The sequence below is a fragment of the Ctenopharyngodon idella genome, chromosome 3, assembly GCF_019924925.1.
Source record: "Ctenopharyngodon idella isolate HZGC_01 chromosome 3, HZGC01, whole genome shotgun sequence".
Lineage (NCBI taxonomy): Eukaryota > Metazoa > Chordata > Actinopteri > Cypriniformes > Xenocyprididae > Ctenopharyngodon > Ctenopharyngodon idella.
The window spans coordinates 48,097,222-48,115,741 of record NC_067222.1 but is presented as its reverse complement, the minus strand read 5'-3'; the positions used below and the strand labels follow the sequence as shown (position 1 = coordinate 48,115,741).

General features: G+C 37.7%; 1 long non-coding RNA gene across 2 annotated transcripts in view; it reads right to left on the bottom strand.

The window, feature by feature from the left end:
• Nucleotides 1-487: 487 nt before the first annotated feature.
• LOC127508921 (uncharacterized) overlaps nucleotides 488-18,520 on the bottom strand; it is a 50,546-nt gene continuing 32,513 nt past the window's right edge. Inside the window, exon 6 of one of the 2 annotated variants that reach the window (XR_007928971.1) lies at nucleotides 488-2,486. This is a non-coding gene — a long non-coding RNA (uncharacterized LOC127508921). Of the gene's footprint in view, nucleotides 2,487-11,894; nucleotides 12,316-18,520 lie in introns of those variants that run through there. The other variant, XR_007928970.1, reaches the window with a different exon arrangement.

Here is an 18,520-nt window from a genome sequence, read left to right as displayed (position 1 = left end):
CTAACAAGGTGGCAGTGTTGCACTGTGTCTATCCTGACATTCAACCAGCTTGACACTCATCGCACAGACAGATCTCTCTGAGGGAGGTTATTTCACTAGGAATCCTCCCCTTACCATTTGATAAAACTGTTGAGGTTTTCTTTGTGCAAAAGTACACTTTAGCAAACTTTAAAAAAGAATACTTATTATGGAAATAATATGCTTTAAAAGAATATACTTAAAGGGACCATTCACCCAAAAATGAACATTCTGTTATCATTTACTCACCCTCAAGTTGTATTTTTTTTTAGTTGAGTTTTTTTTTTCTTCTGTTGAACACAAAAGTCAGTGGGGCCCATCAACTGTATTCTTCAAAAAATCTTCTTTTGTGTTCAACAGAAGAAAAAAAAAACTCATACAACTTGAGGGTGAGTAAATAATGACAGAATTTTCATTTTTGTGTGAACTATCCCTTTAAGTATATTCTTTTAATATACTTAAATGGGGGCGATTTCGGACAAGCCCATGTTTATCTGGTTCAGGTGTGTTTAATTAGGCTTAGATCTAAACTTCATATTCGTTTCATATTCTAATCTCCTAATAACGTCGCACCCAAGGTGGCCGTGTTCCAGTAAACAGGCCGGAAAAGTAAGATGGACACGCCCATGCAAACCTTTGTTGTGCTTGCTCTTTTTGAACACAAACACAAAAAGTGGTATTTTGCACAAATAATGCTGAAGTATAAATAGAGGTTGGATAGTACTGTGTGCACCACTGAGTTTATTAAAACAGAAAAAACAGAAGTGCTAATATACAATTTATTACTACTGTTTCCCTATGGTTGATGTGCTGAGCAGCCATATTGGATTCTGAAGTCAGAGTTGTTGCACTTCTCTTGAGCTTCCCAGTCACAACTCCAACTCGAGGGGGTGTTTCAGTTTAAAGTTCCAACTGGGAGCTAGGAATTTCCCACTTCCAAAGACAAACGGAACACACATTGCACACCTTAGAATGTTCATTAACCAATCAGAATCAAGAATTCAACAGCCCTGTAGTATAAAAAGTAATAGCACGTCCCCTGCATGCATTGCAGTATCATGTAGGATGGAAAGATACACTGGACATATTGTTGGACAGAAATAAACACTTATCAATGACATTTTTCTGAATAAAACTGTATGAAAGCCACAGTTTAATAATAACAGCGGTATCACTGATTAAAATACATACACAGGTTTTGACAGCATGTATTATGCATATCTTTATTTTGTAAGTCAACAGTGCTTTCTTACCCGGATCAGTGAACGGACACAAATGACCTTTTGATTGGGAAGCACACATGATTTGGTGAAACTGTGCTCTGTGCTTAAACATTGGTGTTGACTTAACGAAAATGAGTGTTTCCTCTGACCCATTTCCACTTTTTCATATTGAAAATAATAACGGCTCCATTTCAGGCATGCTTTCAAAAAACTCCAGTAGCCCTCCGTGATTAACTGAGATTATTTGAGTGGCTTTTCCTGTCTGGACTGAGGTGTGAGCTCCCATTTCATTTCTGACGAATGACAGCCGTCTCTGGGTGTAAAATAATAGACAACAGTAATTTACAGGCCAAACCTGGGCGTCATGAGCTTGATGCTCTCTCTTACCTTAGACCCCATCCAGAATAAATGGCTTTCTCATTGCAAGATGACTTACTACAGTCATGTCAAGTCACATTTATTTTTATAGCGCTTTATACAATACAGATTGTTTCAAAGCAGCTTTAAAGTGATCAACAGGAAAATCAACAATGATTCAATGATGCTGATATAGTTCAGTTTGGGAGTAAAGCAGCTCTAAAAAGAAAAAGAAAAGTGTCATTGCTTAGCTGAAGTCAGTTCATTGTTGATTCAGTTCCATTGTAAAGATCATTGATTATTAAATTAGTTCACTTCGGCTGTAAATCAGCTCTGTGGAAAACAGGGATGTCATCATCCAGCTCAGTTCAGTTCTCATACAATAGTGTCAGTGCAGTCAGATCAATAATATTGTTGAATATTAAGTGTCCCCAATAAAGCAAGCCTGAGGCGACAGTGGCAAGAACCCAAACTTCATCAGGTGACAGAATGGTGAAAAAAATCTTGGGAGAAACCAGGCTTAGTCAGAGGGCTAGTTCTCCTCTGGCCAAAGAACACCATGTGATTGTGATTCAGCCTACATCACAAGTCAGAAATCAGATCAGTATGGATAGGTAGCATTCAAAATTTTTCATCCAGTTCATTCTGCTTGAAGATCGGATTCATCACGCCAGTATGGAGACAAAGATAGCCATAGGGGTCTGTGCGGAGGACCTGTCTGGTTCTTGTGGGCTTTGCTGAGGATCTGTGGCGATGGCTGTCATGTCGACGAGGCCTTCAAAGGGGATTGTCTTAGTAGACATGGTCTTTGCTGACATTTAGGGCTGTGTTTTGGTCATGTTTAGGAGCACAATCTGATCTGGATATGACCTGGCTGACTGTGGTGACCTAAGGATAAGGATCAGACAGACAGACTAATATTAGTGTATTAGTCTCTAACGAAATCTGAATTGTGTGATAATGTGTACGCCAGGTTAAAGAGGTGTGTTTTTAGTCTAGATTTAAACTGACAGAGTGTGTCTGCTTCCCGAACAATGGAGACTGTCCTCCTCCAAAAAACGACCCTATAGGTCATTTTTTCAAGCACCTTATTACGACCTATATTTACACGTTTTAAAGTCATGCGCCCTCTAGCTGGCGTAAAATTAATGACAGTGTTGTGTTACGTCTGTCGTCATGAAATGACGTATGACCGTCCTTACCAATCAAAATACGTGTTCATTTAAATGCAATGTGTGGAGTTTTTACACGGTCCCTTACCCACCATTTGTCCTATTTTCATTTAGCAAAACTCTTTTTTTTTTCATTAATAATGACTACACCTACCCCTTAGTGATTTATAGTGCATATACACTTTATGAGCACATGTGTTCCCTGGGATCGAACCCACAATCGCATGATTGCATATTGTTGTATCATACAATGCTCTACCAGTTGAGCTATGCACAACCCCCAGTATGATGCAGATAAAAGGGTACAATGCATTAAAAAGTGTCCTGTTGTCAATAGGGGCACAACTTTAGTAAACGCTCCTAAGGGTCGTATTTCATGCATTAAAATGAAAGTGTCCTGTTGTCGATAGGGGCGCAACTTTAGTAAACACTCCTATGGGTCGTATTTCAGGGAAGTGACAAAAGACCTATTTGGGCGTATTGGTTGGAGGACATGTTGGAACAATGATAGGAAGACTGTTCCAAAGTTTAAAAAGGAAAAGGATCTACTGCCTGCAGTTGATTTTGATATTAGGTATTATCAACTGACCAGAATTCTGAGATCGCAATAGACATGAAGGACTATAATGTGTTAATAGCTTTCTCAAGTACTGGGGAGCTAAACCATTTAGTGCTTTGTAAGTAATTAGCAAGATTTTAAAATGTATATGATGTTTAATAGGGAGCCAATGCAGTGCTGACAGAACCGGGCTAATATGGTCATACTTCCTGGTTCTAGTAGGAACTCTAGCTGCTGCGTTTTGTACCTGCTGGAGTTTGTTTATTAGGCATGCAGGGCAACCACCCAGTAGAGCATTACAATAACCTAGCCTTGAGGTCATGAACATATGAACTAACTGTTCTGCATTTGTCATTGAGCGCATATGTCGTAGTTTAGATATATTTTTAAGATGGAAGAATGCAGTTTTACAGATGCTAGAAATGTGGCTTTCAAATGAAAGATTGGTATCAAAGAGCACACCCAGGTTCCTAACTGGAATTCGAGTTCAGTGCTTGAGCGAGCTCTTAACACATTATAGTCTATGAAGGGTCGATTCTTCTGGAGTAACCTTGCCTTGCTCAGGGGCACAACGAGACTCCCTGTGGTGAATATAATGGTGACTCTTGGCATGATCCTTGCTAAGATTTAACCATTAACCTTCTAGTTACCAGCCCTGAGCTTTAACCAGTGCACTGCACCACCCCATGCTTTCAGCCTCATTGTGACTCTGTAGAATTAAAAGCTCTCCTGTAAGTCACATTATCTTTTAGAAATGTTTAGAGAAGGAGACCTTCTTTTTCACACTTCTTTTTTTGGACACAGCTGGCCGCTCATGGGACAGTCGTAATGGAAGATGCAGCAATACTTGAACTAAAATCAAAATCAAAGTGGGAAATATAACAATAAAAACTATTTCAAAACATTATTAACAAATACAAAGGTTTCTAAATGATACTAAAATAAACTGCTTCTGCCCCAATTCTACTTAAACTTTCCCTACATTTAATACAAGTTCCTAGAGATTAGAACCAAACTAAGATAATTTTACAGTGGAGTGGTAATTGAATGCATATGATTGACATATAGTAGAGTTACAATAGAGCAAGAGTTTTTATTATTATTATTATTTATTAGTGATCGGTAAGCAAAAGAGAAATGGTCAACCAAGAATCTCAATGGAGTGTACATTTTAAACAAATCACATGCAGTGATTTAAACAATCAATGCATTCAGATTTATATTCTGCACTTTTAAAATCTGTGAAACTTTCTTTAGTAAAAAATTATTTGCTTATTCTTAAAATTTGCAAAAAATTTGCATAACTTCTTTGATGACAGATTGAGGTAGGTGCAGTGGCATCAGTGGCAGGATTTGACATATATTAATACAGAGTGTGCTATTTACACTAAATGCAAGCAGCCCGTATTGTGATATATTTTTAGTAACACTGCCCACTGTTGTCTGGTTGAGCCAAACAAAATTACTACAGAAATCAAACAGCTGAATAGCTGAAAGATAGTGAATTTAGCTTTTGACACAACCGACCTGAGTTCAAATTCATCATTATCTGATCTCATTTTCTTTTGCCTTTTCCTATCGCATATCAGCTCAGAGAAGTTTATTTTAAAAATCAGTAAAATAAAGAAAATATTTCAAAAGTGCAAATAATGTTATTTAACAGTGAATATGTGAACATGTATATAATAGGTGTATAAATGAAATTGGATGCGATGTTGATTGGATGGGCTGTAACATCGACTATGATGCACACAGCTCATACTGTTACCATGCTTAAAAGTGTAGTGCTCTTCCTTGACCTTCAAGGACCCTTTTACTGATCAGCAGGTTCAGTATGGTTAGGGTTAGCAGAGGGCTTTAGAGATATTGGACAAGTAAGGTCTCAATAAGGCAGCACCCATTTTACAGTTTTAAAATTTATACAATGAAATTGTTGTTATTATTGCATGCAATACACTGACTTGCAAATACAAATATCTGCCACTATTTGTACTGAACATAAACAACATCTAATATTCACACAGGGCGTCGGCATTAACGCTTCTTATTTACTTTGAATGGGTGACGTCATGCGTTGCCAAACAGAATTGTGGGTTCCGTTGCGTCGTTTCACTCACGTTGCTCGCGGCAGAAGTTGAAGATTTCTCAACTTTTCAAGCGCCGACGCAGGCGTCAGCCAATCAGATCACAGACGCTAGCCAATCGCGTTCATGCAACACCGGAAAGTAATTTGACTGGCTGTTGTACTATGAAGGTCACGTCACGCAACACACCCTGCATCAAGTGTTGATGCTAACGCCCCGTGTGAATGCATCGTTAGCGCAAAGAAGATATTCTTTTTTGCTATTTGAACTTTTTTTAAAGCTTATACAGTTGTAAATAGCATCTGCCGTATTAATATGCAACTAGAAAAAGAAGCTTTTGCTTCTCACATAATATTATGTGGCCTATGTACTTATATCAAAAGAAATAAGTACAGTGTACTTATTGTGTTCATATTGCATGGTGCTATGACTGTAACTGAATATTGCCATGTAGATGTCTTCAGGCCAGGACTGTAATAAAACATGTGAAGTTTGGGGCAGATTGGACATTGTATGCCTGAGTTACAACAACTTCCTGTTTCATGGCGAAACATCGAACTTTGTCAGGCTGCCACGGAAACTTAAATTGCGAAAACTCTAGATCTTCGCAATTTAACGTTGCAAACAGTGTTGGGAGTAACGCGTTACAAAAGTAATGCATTACAGTATGCGTTTGCTGTAACGCAGTAGTGTAAGGCATTACTAATCAATTTCCAGTAATATTTTACTTGGTACATGTTCAGTAACGCTTGCGTTACAACATACTTTTAGCCCAAAATTTAATTGTTAAAAAAAAAACCAGCAAGACCGCGAGACATTAAAGGATTAGTCCACTTTCTAATAAAAATGTCCTGATAATTTACTCACCCTCATGTCATCCAAGATGTCCATGTCTTTCTTTCTTCAGTCGAAAAGAAATGAAGGTTTTTGATGAAAACATTCCAGGATTATTCTCCTTATAGTGGACTTCGATTGGCCAAAAGGTCAAAATTACAGTTTCAGTGCAGCTTCAAAGGGCTTTACATGATCCCAGACGAGGAATAAGGGTCTTATCTAGCGAAACGATTGGTCATTTTCTTTAAAAAAAATGAAAATGTATGCTATATAGACACAAATGATCGCATCACAAGTGCTTTCACCAGGCCGCGATTCCATATTCTGAATGTCCTACACCTTCCCTATTAAACTTACAGAAAAAACAGAACTGGCGCCACGTTCGTTCTGTAAGTTGAATAGGGAAGGTGTAGGACATTCAGCGTAAGCTTTTTGAAGAATACGACCGATCATTTCGCTAGATAAAGCCCCTTGAAGTTGCACTGAAACTGTAATTTTGACCTTCAACCGTTTGGGGCCAATTGAAGTCCACTATAAGGACATAGACATCTTGGATGACATGGGGGTGAGTAAATTATCAGGAAATTTTTATTAGAAAGTGGACTTTAACGAATGAAAAATGCCACAAGTAAGTTCTATTGCCTGTTCGTGGTCAGTCAATAGCGCGTGTGGTGTCCAAGTGTGTAAATAAAGACTAAATGACAGCTTCTGATATATTTGTTTAGCGATTTATTTCATTCATCTCCCTCTCGCTGGTGTAACTTTGTATTGTGTGACGTAGTCCAGTGAAGGCGTGTTTAGGGCGGGTTTTACAGGAGGGCTGCGAGGCTACTGGCCCGACACTGGAAACGCGGCATGATTACGGCCTCTGTGCTCGCGCTGGACAGTAGAAAAGCGGCTAATGTGTGAAGATGGCAGAAAAAGACATTCGCAAGATGGACATATGCGCATTACTTCGAGTTTGTCAGATAATCACTTTATACCTCTACCATACTTTTAACAGACTTGGATCGTTTGTGATTCTGTCTGTCATTCTTTCTTGCATTGTCTTGAGCCTTCACTTTGCCAATTATAAGCTATATTGTTAGTAACGTAAAGTTCTACTTCTGTAGTTATTTTGGTGAAAGTAACACAAAAGTAATACAGGAGTAATGTAACACATTACAATTCTGAGACAGTAATATTGTAAGGAAAAGAATTACTTTTAAATAACAGTAACAAGTAATCTATAATGTATTACAGTTTGGAAGTAACTTGCAAAACACTGGTTGCAAAGGCCTTTAGATTAGACTGACCAAATATGACTTTGATCTGATTAAAGCTCTAGGAGGACTTTGTTAAAGTACAACGTGTGAAAATGGCAAAAACTGTAAACATTTTGCAGAGAAAATTCAAAATATCTCACTTCCTGTTGGGTTTTCAGACTTTGCACCCAGGACTTTTTTGTAGGTATTGGGCTGTTACATGTGTCTAACGAATTTCATACCTGTACGTGAAACATAGCGCGAAGGGCACTTAATTGAAATTTTGTAGGTGGCACTATCGAGCCATTTTGCCACACCTAATTCTGAAATCCATATCAGACGTAAATTTTCGAGCATGTTTAGGCCCTCAAAAATGCGATTCATTTTGGAAAAGAAGAAAAATTGACTGAGCAATTACAATAGGGTCCTCACACCATCGGTGCTCGGGCCCTAATAAATAAATAAATAAATAAATAGTTATATAGGCCATAATAACAGACAGAAAGTTGGGTTAGGGACTTTGAAAAAGAAGAAACAACAGCTTGATTAACTTTTTCTACTTTTATTTGAGCTGTTTGTACATTGCACATGAATGGTACACAGTGGAACCTCCAAATCCTGAGACATCTGTGGCATCAAGAAGAGAGTGATTCTACAGCAGGCGGCCGTGTGTGTCAAAGGTGACTGCTGACTTTGTGTCTGTCACTGGCAGCAATGTAACATTTCACAGAGGCCAAGAATAAAGAGGCTTCTGTCTTAGAGCATCCCATCACACGCACGCCTCTCATCTGCACTGATATCACAATCAGACCTCCACAGCTGCACAACACACACACACACACACACACTCGGGTGCACGTGTTGTTTTTTCTGCAGTGAGGCTGAAGAGTTTAGTGGGCTTGCCTTTATTTAAATCCCATACAAATAATCACAGACAGACTACTGAAAGTCACTTTTTTTCAAAATTTAGATTTTCATCCTGAGAAATACAGTTTTGTTGTTCAGTTGAAAAAAGTGTGTTGCAGAGCATAATTCTTTTCAAAAAATATTTAGGCACTTAAAATGTCTGAATACCACTGCAAATAAAGACAAGTACAGCTTATATTATAGAAAGATAAGCACATACACACACACACACACTTTTCAAGCAAAAGAACAAGAAGTTTGAAATGATAAAACACATTTAGTGTTAAAACGTATTTATAAAATTTATACTAACTTACAACAATTATTGTGGTTCAATTGTGGGGCTCAAAGAAAATCCAAAATGTCCCATTGGTAATTAGCTACAAACCCGATTCCAAAAAAGTTGGGACACTGTACAAATTGTGAATAAAAAAAGGAATGCAATGATGTGGAAGTTTCAAATTTCAATATTTTATTCAGAATACAACATAGATGACATATCAAATGTTTAAACTGAGAAAATGTATCATTTTAAGGGAAAAATAAGTTGATTTTAAATTTCATGGCATCAACACATCTCAAAAAAGTTGGGACAAGGCCATGTTTACCACTGTGTGGCATCCCCTCTTCTTTTTATAACAGTCCGCAAACGTCTGGGGACTGAGGAGACAAGTTGCTCAAGTTTAGGAATAGGAATGTTGTCCCATTCTTGTCTAATACAGGCTTCTAGTTGCTCAACTGTCTTAGGTCTTCTTTGTCGCATCTTCCTCTTTATGATGCGCCAAATGTTTTCTATGTGTGAAAGATCTGGACTGCAGGCTGGCCATTTCAGTACCCGGATCCTTCTTCTACGCAGCCATGATGTTGTAATTGATGCAGTATGTGGTCTGGCATTGTCATGTTGGAAAATGCAAGGTCTTCCCTGAAAGAGACGACGGCTGGATGGGAGCATATGTTGTTCTAGAACTTTCAGCATTGATGGTGCCTTTCCAGATGTGTAAGCTGCCCATGCCACACGCACTCATGCAACCCAATACCATCAGAGATGCAGGCTTCTGAACTGAGTTCTGATAACAACTTGGGTTGTCCTTGTCCTCTTTAGTCCGGATGACATGGCGTCCCAGTTTTCCAAAAAGAACTTCAAATTTTGATTCGTCTGACCACAGAACAGTTTTCCACTTTGCCACAGTCCATTTTAAATGAGCCTTGGCCCAGAGAAAATGCCTGCGCTTCTGGATCCTGTTTAGATATGGCTTCTTTTTTGACCTATAGAGTTTTAGCCGGCAACGGCGAATGGCACGGTGGATTGTGTTCACCGACAATGTTTTCTGGAAGTATTCCTGAGCCCATGTTGTGATTTCCATTACAGTAGCATTCCTGTATGTGATGCAGTGCCGTCTAAGGGCCCGAAGATCACGGGCATCCAGTATGGTTTTCCGGCCTTGACCCTTACGCACAGAGATTGTTCCAGATTCTCTGAATCTTTGGATGATATTATGCACTGTAGATGATGATAACTTCAAACTCTTTGCAATTTTTCTCTAAGAAACTCCTTTCTGATATTGCTCCACTATTTTTCGCCGCAGCATTGGGGGAATTGGTGATCCTCTGCCCATCTTGACTTCTGAGAGACACTGCCACTCTGAGAGACTCTTTTTATACCCAATCATGTTGCCGAATGACCTAATAAGTTGCAAATTGGTCCTCCAGCTGTTCCTTATATGTACATTTAACTTTTCCGGCCTCTTATTGCTACCTGTCCCAACTTTTTTGGAATGTGTAGCTCTCATGAAATCCAAAATGAGCCAATATTTGGCATGACATTTCAAAATGTCTCACTTTCAACATTTGATATGTTATCTATATTCTATTGTGAATAAAATATAAGTTTATGAGATTTGTAAATTATTGCATTCCTTTTTTATTCACAATTTGTACAGGAAACATAGCTATTGTGGTTCTATTCATGTGCATCTTGTATATAAATATGATCACTTTTGTTTAGGGCCAAAATTGGAGCCACTATATCATTGTCTTTTTCTGGGATTTCAAATATTCCTTTTACAGCGAAACTAAATATGCTTATCTTGTTTAAGAAGGCTAAAACCCCACTGCACGTGATTAGTAATGTGAGTAATTATTGATTGATAGTTTGACACAACCGGTCGGATGAGTCCATGCAAGACCGGCCACCCACGTACAGTTAGCGCTGGGGAGATGAGTTATTCTGTAAAACAACACCACCGCCACACTGATGACTTTACAGGAGGGTGAAATGAAGGGAAAAACATAGCACAGCATTGGTTGGAGAGTGTTTCACTCCTTCTGCTTTCATCATGAGTAGGGCTGTTTCTGGTGCATCTTACTGTCTTCTCATGAAAATTTTTACCATCCAGTCTCCTCGAGGGCCTGCTTTTGTGCCTCTTGAAGGATTGATGACCTTGAGAAACAGAGCTGAATTACAGGCCGTAATATAAAACATTTGATTATGACGGATTCACATGGGTAGTTTGTTTTTGGACCTTTATGTTTATTTTTAAAATGGTTTCGATGGATATTAAACATGCACACAGAAATATCAATAATGGTTAAGTGACAGGGACATTACACAGGGCTGCGTTTCTCAAAAGCATTGTGAGCTTAGCTGATCATTGGTGGCAATGGTTCTACGATCTACTTATAATGGTTTTCGGAAACACAGAAAAGATCACTTTTTGGAAGTAATAAGTAAAATGTTTCATTGCTTCCTAAATTAATACTTTAGTTACTGTATAGTGCCAGTAGTGCATGTTGTTGTTCTACAACTCTGTTTCCTGTTACTCTGAATTCTGTCTTTCTCTCATGCTCTAATTGTAGATTAGCTCATATTCAAATGTTTTATGATTCTGAATAATGATAAATAATAAATCAGCCAGGACATTTTGACATTACTGGCATCAGCCAATAGCCATGTTGGTTTAATTAGTTTGCTGGTTCCTACATGTGTTGGTATGAAAATCTACTAAGTGACAATGGATTTTGAATAAATATTTTGTAAAATGATAACTTTTCATTTAAGTAGTTTCAGTACAGTACTGTGTTTTTTATTCTCAGTATCTTAATGATAAATTGTATTATATCAAAATGTTTGTTCACCCTGCGCTACATCTAATTGTGATTTCTGCCGTCATTGTATCTCAGTGCAGTTTCGGGACTGTCAAAATGCCTAAAAGGCGCTGTCTCAGACAGATTGCATATTTAGTAGCTTACTGGATATCATATCTGTGACTTCAAGAAGCTGGTAACATAGCAACTTGTGTAAACAGTCGAACACACACTGTAAAGCAATAAAACACCTCCTGATTATAATCTTCACAGGCATTGCATCATGGGCTGAGACTGATCACAGGAGCTGCTTCATAAACATTTCCAGTGTATAGATTGAGTTGTACCAAAAAAAATAATTTTTAATAGTTTGAATAGTTACTTTAAAAAAAAAAAAAAAAAGAAAATGTGTGAATCTTCAACTGTGCACTTTTATTAAAATGAAATCTGATTTTCGCAAACATTTAACAGCATTAATAAATGTAAAAGTCCCCATTTCTAAGGCCATTTTGCTCGTCCTGCAGCCGGTGTAATACAGTTTGAGAATCGTCTGTTTCAGCGAGCTGATTGAAGAGCATACGGCTGGTATGCTGCTCTTTGATCACAGGATTACGGTTTCATCATGATGGCCGGGACGATGTCATCTGCCTCCTCTGATCTGCTCGACCTCTCAGATCATCTCCTCTCAGGCTCATCGCAATCTCACAGGATGTACTGATCATATCACTCTCTGGGTTGAGATTTTGGCCAGGCTTTAAACAAACTTGCTCATGTAACATTACACCTGGTCTAAAGGAATGGCATTAGCTCGCTTCCTGGGAGGCCCGACTGAGTCTGAAAATCAACAAAATGAAAAGATTATGGGCCGCTCAAAGAGAAAGAGAAACTACTTTTCCACATGGGGGCCATTTTATTAAAGGACAAAAACGGTAAATGTTTAATCAAATGTGAAGTGATTTCACTTAAAGTGAAATAAATTCTAATATATATATTATGCATCCTAACATACCCAAAAATACATAACACAAACTAATATTGAGTGAAAGGTCTACTTTTCATTTCATGTCCTCCTTCCTTTTTTTTTTTTTTTTTTTATCAACTCACATTAGTGTTGAATGGAAGGTATTTGTGAAGCCTCTGTTTTGGAAGTGAGCTATTGTGTTTCATGAACAATATACGAAATGATTATCAAAACTGCAGCGGGAGAATCCAGTCATGGGCCAAACTCCTAGACATCATTCCAGACGACATGAAAGAAGCGTCTGCAATAACAGCAGAACCTGTTTCGCCTGAGTACAGTAGTAAACATTGACTTTGTGAGCGGCGTGTTTGACACGGGACTAATTAACCAGACCTCAATGGCTGTATGAAAAGAGCCCAGGCCTCCCATTGGCCCAGCTCATTTTACCCTCTGACTCTGATTGGCTGATGCAGATGACCTGTTGATCAACAGAATGTAGCAATAAGAGGCTTTATGAGCAGTGTGGTAACATGAAATTGACTTGTCGCAATAATAATCAGAGCAGACTGATAATGAGCTGACAGTTATGAGAAGACTCCAGCTGACCTCATTTTAGTATTTTCATTCGTTATGCATTTGTGTCATTATGCACTTTCTTTTTTTCAGGTTGGTTGGTTTGTTTGGAGGGCAGAGAGCCTTGTATGTGTGTCGATGAAGTGTCTTTCAGAGCAGAAGCACCTGCATTTTCCAGAGGGGTCGCCACACCGCTCTGCTCTTCACTGCACGTAAACATTCATTTATGGCCACATACCTTGCATTCCTTGGCAGGGAGAGTTACATATAATTATGCTACCATTTATGTTATTAGCTGCACCATCAAAGAATATATTAGGTAAAAATCTCGACGTTTTTCTCAATCTTTCAGATAATAAAACTCCAAAGGTTTAGTGAGATCATTAACATCCAATAATGCCTGGTGTTTACTGTGAAATTCTGAAAAATATACTCTGTTCAAGCTGATGACTTCGTTACTTACACAATGAAAAGAACGTGAACAGGATGCGCTAAAGTTTGTCATTGACATGCAGCATACATGAGGGTGCCAACTTTCATTTTCTTTTGAAATGTTGATATTATCATACTGATTTCTGTCATTGTTTGCATGATAAAATAAGGGAGACAAACCAGTTAAAGGGTTCACCCAAAAATGAAAATAATGTCATTTATTACTCACCCTCATGTTGTTTTACACCCGTAAGACCTTCGTTCATCTTCGGAATACAAATTAAGATATTGTTGATTAAATCCGATGGCTCATTGAGGCCTCTATTGCCAGCAATGTCACCCAACCTCCCAAGATCCAGAAAGGTACTCAAAACATATTTCCAACAGTTCATGTGAGTACAGTGGTTCCTTAATATTATAAAACGACAAGAATAGTTTTTGTGTGCCAAAAAAACCCAAAATAACTTTTCAACAATATGTAGTGATGGCCGATTTCAGAACACTGCTTCGAATCTTTACCAATCTTTTGTTTCGAATCAGTGGTTCAGAGCGCCAAAGTCACGTGATATGAGCAGTTTGATACGCAATCCGAACAACTGATTCGAAACAAAAGATTGGTAAAGATTCGAAGCAGTGTTCTGAAATCGGCCATCACTAGATATTGTTGAAAAGTCTTGGGTTTTTTTTTTTTTTTTTTTGGCACACAAAAAGTATTCTTGTCGCTTTATAATATTAAGGTAGAACCACTGAACTCACATGAACTGTTTTAAATATGTTTTGAGTACCTTTCTGGGCATTGAGAGGTTGGGTGACTGCTGGCAAAGAAGCCTCACGGAGCCATAGGATTTCATCAAAAATATCTTAATTTGTGTTCTGAAGGAGATGAACGAAGGCCTTACGGTTGTAGAACGACAAGAGGGTGAGTAATTAATGACATTATTTTCATTTTTGGGTGAACTAACCCTTTAATACCACAAAACATCACAGAATCCACCAAATACGCTGAGGACATTTTCCTTCTGAAACATGATGTCACTTCTTTGAGAATGATGTTATTACTGAACTTGCTTTTGGATATTACAGAAGACTAAAAGGATGGAATGTGATCTTTAGAAACACATGCAAAACCTATAAAATGAATCAATAATATTCTCTCATGTGAATATACTTTATTCCTGTGATCAAAGCTGAATTACTCCAGTCTTCAGAGTCACATGATCCTTCAGAAATCATTCTAATATGCTGATTTGTTGCTCAAGAAACATTTCTGATTATTATTATCAATGTTAAAAAAAAATGTGCTGCTTTATATTTTTGTGGAAATGGTAATACATTTTATTTTTCAGGTTTCTTTGATGAATAGGAAGTTCAAAAGAACAGCATTTATTTAAAATAGAAATATTTTATAACATTATAAATGCCTTTACTGTCACTTTTGATCAATTTAATACATCCTTGCTGAATAAAATTATTAACTTTTAAACGGTAGTATTTGTGATGTGGCCTTGCGTGGTTACATCAAGCCCGTAAGTAAAGAAAAGCAGTTCCAGGTACTATTGTGAAAGATATTACTTATTTGCTCAGACTGCATATTTTTTTAGATAGTATAAGTCTTTTAGGATTTTCTTCTCACTATTAGCGACTCTTTTTGTAATTAGTCAATTCTCTTGTGATATTGTGAGCTAACCATAGGCACACCTCAAACTTTATGAAAAAACACTCTGCAGGTAACTATTTTTGGCAAGTAACATAAGCAGTTCTATGTTTCAAATACAGATGGAGATAAATAGCCCAAGGTTTTGTAGTGCACACTGAAAAATGAAACATTCTAGAATTGCAAAATTCTCCCTTATTGGGAAAAAAATATAGTTCCAATTATCCACTAGGAGAAGGAGCTTTGAGACTGAGCCAAAGAGTCTGCAGCCAGAGCTTAAAGACTTAGACAAAAAAATAAATGTGCTGGCCTGTACACTAACACTGGGACCAATAGAGAACTCTCTTTAATAATATTTAGACGTACTTCGTCTATGCTCAAAATTGTCTAATTAAGCCCCAAACCACAGGAAAACGTCCAATTGAGTGGGTGGGAGTTTAGACATGTGGTTGAACTGTTGAGTCATTGTGTGCTAGTAATAAAAGAAGGCCAATTTTTTCACCGTAGCGCAGACAGTAATTAGACATAATGCTTCTGTTAATGATAAACTTTTATTGGAATGTTCTGCGTCTGCTTGATGTTGAAACCCGTGTTAATACTATTATCATTCAACCAACACTACACATCTTCCCGGACGTTTCATAAACTTCATGGACACACACCCAAACACACTACCTTCAGCAAAACTGAAGGTGTAGATGAATTCATGGCTCAGACGGAGAACTCAGAGGCGTTGGCCATGTTATTTGTGTTTCCTGTCAGATCATTGGAGGAATTCTTACTCTCAGTGCCAAAACGGTTTGTGCTTTTCCTTTCTGCATAATTTAGGTGTCGGCAAGATGACCATCCCATTAATCACAGCCTTATAAGAAGCCACTCAAGCAAATACTTCTCAATCACTATTTACTCTCTAATTTGTTGTTCTAAAATATTAATGTCATGGGTAGCAGTTTTTGGATGCTAAAACACTCACTTTTAAGAGTAACACTTTTCAGCCACTGGTAGTATAATGGAGGCAGTGTGTTAAGTTTGGATGGCTTCATTCAGTATGAAAGCAACAAGGAAAGATAAATCTCAAGTGTACTACAGGGTCTAAACTAGATTTTCTGAAGAAAATTTCTTCGCCTGTGCAAAACTCATCACCTCGATGGCAAGTTGGTGTGGATGGTTGCTATGTGGTTGTTGGTTGCTAAGGTGTTAAAGGTAGTTCTTTTCACACTGATTTGCACTGTGCGTCATTCTGTTATTGGGGCAAAACAGAGACTTAAAACACACAGAACATTTTTTCACTGACGAAAACAAGACAATAACTAAATAAAAAACAGTTTTGAATGACAAAAACTATGACGAAAATCTATTCACATTTTTGTCAAGTAATAAAAATGAGAGATCCAGTCAGAACTGATGTATTGTGTGAATTGCTGATCTACCCAGCGGGACGGCATGTCTTATAAAACGATCAAAAATGTAATAATCTAGGAAAAAGAGAAGAGCAGACATATGGATAGATCTGAAAAAATATGAAGACGTGAAAGAGAGCTCAATTCAGTCTGGTTTTCTGTGCGCACACAGAAAGCCACCGCTCAGACATCAGCGCACGAGTACTGAACTGAGCTCTCTTTTGTGTGTTTCCACGCTTAAACAGACAAATACACACAAAATTATGTCAAAATGTTAGTTTTGGCGAGTATTCACGTGAACACAGTCGGTTATGTCTTAAGTGAATGTAAACAGTTGGGAGAATATCGGATGTGTATCAGTGTATTGGATCTGTGCATCTGGCCTTAAAGTGACAGCAGCCTAATAAACCTATTGTTGTCCGTCCTTAATGTTAATCTAACGACAAAAGAAAAAGAGAAAATCACTCACTACTCTTGACTCAATAACTTTAACAGCTTTAATAGGGATTAATCTATATTTAACTTATACAAATACATCTGCTTGAAAGAATGAGGAATGTTGTATGCAAGTTGCTAAAGAATGCATCATTAATTAAAAAGAAGACCATCACTGCGAAAACTGAATACTTATCTACTATATAGTATGCAAAAAACAGTATGCGAACAGAGTAGTATGTCCGTATTATTCATAGTATTCGAAAAACAGTTGGCAAAAAGTACCCGGATGACTTACTACTTCCGGCGAGATTCTGACGTGCACATACGATGGCCACTTTACTATCCCATGAGGCCACGGGAGAGGATTTGTGAATGGAGTTGAAGGGACGTGACTGACGCTGGTAGTGACAGTAACAACATAGCGGATGTAGTACGTCCGAATTCATTCATACTACACGCATTCGTACTATATAGAATGTACTTTTTCAACGGTCGTGAAGTAAATTTAAATTCAAATGTAGTACCTACACAACAGTACGCGATTTTGGACGCAGCTCATGTTCTTGTTTCTTTATGAGAAGTGTTGTTATTTAATTTTAAGATAAATCAAGACATGTTATGTCACAGCAGTTAAATCTGTCTGTATTGCATGTTCAAACCATAATATATTTTATATTAACAGGTTAATAGATATTTTCTCCAGGAGTATATAATGAGTTTGGAAATTTTAGAGAAATGCTTAATTGATCTTTACAATTTAACTAAACCCATTAGATTTTAGTCGACTAAATGTACTGTAGATTTAGTCAATTAAAGTCTTATGATATTTAGTCGACTAAAACAATTCAGATTACTAAAATATGACTAAAACTAAATGCCATTTTAGTCAAAAGACTATGAATTTGCTAACACTGATTTGAGCATTATATTTAGGACACAAAATCATAAGTAAACCTGACACATTTTTATATTCTAAAAAATCCCATCATTAGAACAATGACAATCCTTCTGGTTCAATCTCTACAGTATTGCTGCAGTCAAGGAGTATCTTTTTAACCCTCACTTGCCCTCAGACAGTAATTGCTCACTTTTCACATCTCATGTGTTTTACATTTCCTCTATGGATTGGAGTGCAATGGAGCATTCTTCCACAATCCCTCAGTTTACCCAAGTGTGGTTTTCGAGGCCCAAGCTATACTATCGGAGCTTGTGCCACGCTGACGATTAGATGGTGGAAAATTCATGAGGAACTGAAGGTTCTTTTCATGATTTTGACGGCTGAGGCGGTCTCTGAAACATCACACTGACAGTGGGCTGTACATGCATGGTGCAGACAACCAAATCATAAGTGTTTGGCATTTGTGTCAAGTCCATTTAAGTATAATTGAGAGGCTGGAGATGAAAGAGCAAACAAAAGCCTCCCAGGCCTCAAATATTGACTCATGACTATGGATTGAAATGTTGGCTTCAGAGGATCTCTATGATTGTGTATGAGAAATTAACATATAATTAAAATATCAGTTTTCATTATTTGTCAAATGTCTTCATACTTCAAGAAAGAATTGTTAAAAATGCATGGTT